This window comes from Acanthisitta chloris, unplaced genomic scaffold (assembly GCF_000695815.1).
Source record: "Acanthisitta chloris isolate BGI_N310 unplaced genomic scaffold, ASM69581v1 scaffold14833, whole genome shotgun sequence".
NCBI lineage: Eukaryota > Metazoa > Chordata > Aves > Passeriformes > Acanthisittidae > Acanthisitta > Acanthisitta chloris.
The window spans coordinates 9278-13167 of record NW_008663389.1 but is presented as its reverse complement, the minus strand read 5'-3'; positions in this window follow the sequence as shown (position 1 = coordinate 13167).

Sequence of the window (3890 nt, the reverse complement as noted above, 5' to 3'; positions counted from 1 at the left end):
CCCTGTTTGACTTTAAAAAAAAACAGGAAAAAAAAAAAGAAAGAAAAAGCAAAAAAAAAATTAGGCATATGTTTTTACTCAAAGAAAATGTTTAAAATGTAATGTTGTGAGAAATCAACCATAGGAACTCCTGGCTCTATAGAAGTCTGCCAGAAGTCCCATTGACTTTACTGGGGCTGAGATGTCACCCCCCAGGTGGGCCAGGCTGACTCTTGTGTTGTTCCTCATGCATCAGTAGGTGGTGAGAAGTGGTCAGTAAGTCCTGCTGTTCCAGCTGCTTTGTGCTGGGGAATGGGGCTTTGGTTACTGGAGTTCTTTACCTTGTAACTGTTTGCTAGTTCTGAACACACAGTACCCATTCACCTCTCCATAACAGTGTTGATTCAAATGCTTTAAAAATAATCTTGAACCAAAGACTTTTCTGTAGAAGAGAAGGAAGCCACATATTGTCCAAAAAAGAAGTGAACTAGTTAAAAAGCTATAGGTTTGAAGAGCTGAATACATTTTATTGTATAAGTAGTTACTAACAAAACCAGTAGGGCTTCTTGATTGTAGTAGCCAATTGCATAGATGAGTTGTATGCTTCTACAATTTTAACTACCTTGTTGTTACAAGAGCCTTTAAAGAAAGTTATAATACCAGCAGATATCTCCAAAGAATTCCAAGTGTAATTTTTTTCTCCAGCATGTAGTTGATCAACAATACAGTATTAAGAAGAATATTTTTTAACAGTTTTTTATCTACTTGCTGAAGAAAAAGAAAACCTTTTCACCAAAGATTTATTTTTGGTCTTGTCAGGCAGAATGTTTAGTGTACAGCAGAGTACTGTTTCTAGTTAGGTAAAGTGTGAATTAATCAAAACTAGATTAAGAATGTGTAACTGTAGCATGAAGTTTCACACTTCATCTTTCAGGGTAGCCTCTTTTGTTAGTTTCATTCAGAAAGAGCTGATATGCAGATGGTAACTGCTTCTCCAAAGACTTGTTTGCTGTAAGTACTGGTATAATAGGGTGTCATTTTATGACCTTCATTACAGGTAAATGCTGTAAATCCTAAACTTTTTCTTCCAGAGACCAACTCTGTAGTTTAACCTATGGATAATTTGAGAGAAACAGACTTCATATGAAATTAGTCAATCTGATATAGATGCTCTGAGTTCAATGGCCAAAGAGTTGAAAATAGTGTACTGGAGAGCAGTGCATCCAGAACTCTCTTCATCACTTCATGCTTTATCAAGGTACTTCTTAGCAGCAAATAAAGAAAACCAAAGATATTTAAGGTTACCTCAGCATATAGGCAAGCTTAGTTAGGCATTAATTATTCTGTCTTTTTCTTTATTTTTTATGTTAACCAAATATAATACATTTCTCCAGGACCCAGTCTACATTCATGTGCTTCCCTTTGCCACATAGTCATGATCACTACAGGACAAAAAATATCCTGTCCTCAAAATTCATGGCCTATTACTAATACATTACAGGATTTTGTGAGGGAAAATTTGTCTTATGATTGAGCACTCCAACAAGGTAAGCAAAGGAATCTCCAGAAAAATTGTGTGGAAATGGATACTTTCTCTATTGAACTCAATAGCAGAATTAATCCTTCATGATTGGAATAGTGCAAAATTGAGCTCAGAGTTTAAATGCTTCATATCCTTGGAGCCAATGCATGCAGTACAGATGATAATTTTCTTTAAAGTTTATACATGTGGCTGTTTAAGGAAAGCAGTTTTTCATATGTAAACTTTGTTCATTCCATTTGCCTAGAAAGAGCTGGCAGAACACAGCAGGCAAACTGGTTTCAGGTTTTCCAGGTTTTTTATCTTGGTTTTGTCTGTAGAAACTGGGTCCTGGAGAAAAAAAAATCATTTCTTAATTATGAATTTTACTAAATGTGTTCTGGAAGATGAACATAAATGTGGAATTTAGTGTTACACTATGTGAATTGATTTTGTTTAAGTGTACTAAGAACTAAGGAGCCATGGCTGGTGTAATGAGTGTATATGCAACCCCTGTGCTGTCAAAAAAAGCAAAAATGTTACAGTTGATGACTTGAAAAGCATCAAAACTTAGAGAGGAAACCTTGAAACTGGCTAATTATGTTTCCAAGTGAGGACTCTGCCCTTCAGCTGCAGCAGCAATTCCTGTTCTGCAGGACCTGGAACCAAAGCTCAGTGCTCAACCTGCCCATAGTTAAACTTGTGTACTTTCTTCATTTTTAACAAATACAAAGCATTCTCATCTTTCAGTCGTTATTTGGGAGAACTGGGAATGTGTATGCTCTGTCGAATGGAGCATATCAGTTTATTTTTTTAATAGCTCTGCTTTGCTAAAGAAACCTGAAAAATCTACATGTCACTTTCACTAATTTCCTATGGTAGCTCTGCATTTTCTGTATAACTGATGAGATTTTTAGCAGAAAAGAGTATCAAGAGAGTGCTTTGCCTGGTTTTAATTATTCTTATATTCTTATATATTCCATCCCCCTTTGGGTTTAATCCCATGCTTTAGACTGCGAGTTTCATCTTGTTTGTCTTATTCAAATCTTATTCATCCTGTTTCTTTGTAAGCCAAGGGGAGAATTAGTTTTTATTTCATTTTGCATAGCCTTGACAGACAAAATAAGCTTTTTGTTTGGGTTTGGTTTTGGTTTAAAAAATCTTCACAGTAATGTTATTTAGGAGGACAGAATTCTTATATGGTTAAAACTCCCATTGGCAAATGGATTTTTGTAAGATGACAAGTGACCATGCATCAGAGGTCTACGAGTCCAGTCTTAGCCTCTGGTAAATACTGAGTATTTCAAGTCAGTTTACCTCTTTTTCGTTGCAAACTAAGTCAACTTGAATGACTTATCATTTGCTGCCACGTGGATGTACACAAGCATAGTTACCATGGACTGCTGGGTCTCAGTAAAATGTTACTCTGAGTAAACCTGTAAGGCCTAAGACCAGGAGCTCCTGCTTGTTTTGTTCATTAGAGAATGAAATCCATGCAGGAAAAGTCCATCTCCTAACATGGGGAAAGTTGGTAGGTTTTGGAGGGCACTTCATGTTTAACCAAAGATCCCATTCACCTCAGCCAAAGAGAGAGCTGCCTAGGTGTATCTGGTGGTGTCTCACAGAATTTAGTGGTGTTACTCTGGTGCAATTGCAAGCAGAATTACAGTTAGTAATTGCTAAAGTGGTAGTTCTTAGCATGAACAGTTGTTGCACACTTAGTACTTGCTGCGACTGCAGCTCTGCTAATAGCAGGCAGTTTCTAAGCAGAGGGATTTGACTGTCTGCAGGAAATAGTGAGTGCCTTTCTATACTGACATTATGTAGCTGTATATTTTGGAATGTCTGTTTCAAAATACCGTTCTTCCAACACAAGTCCAAGCCCAAATCACTTTCTGTTCATATGCCCATATGAGAAGGACACAAATTCAGTTTGGCTGAAATGGGAGGAATTCCTCTAAACTTACACTGAGACTGGTCCTAATTGACTCAAAAGGGATGTAAACACATATTTAAGGCTTTGCTGTGCTGGGCCCTCTGGTTCCATTTTGAGCTGGGCTCCTTCAAAAAACATTTTCAGCTTTTCCTGGTTGCATATACCCACACTGCACCTGCCTGGTGTGTTCTCAGTGAAGACTGACTGTATATGAAAAACTGACTTATACAAATGTTGCTTTTTGATTGTTTGGCTTTTGGTTGGTATTTTTTGTTGGTTTAATTTTTTTTAAAGTTGTGAATGAATTGCCAGTGTGGGAGCCAGGTATGTATCTCATATTGTGGTGTTCTGGATCCTTTCACTCCCTGTGCCATTTTCTCCCAAGGGCAGCAATGGCTAACTGGCTAATGGAGGATGGAGCTGAATTGTATTAATTATATATTTGTCTCAGGGGAT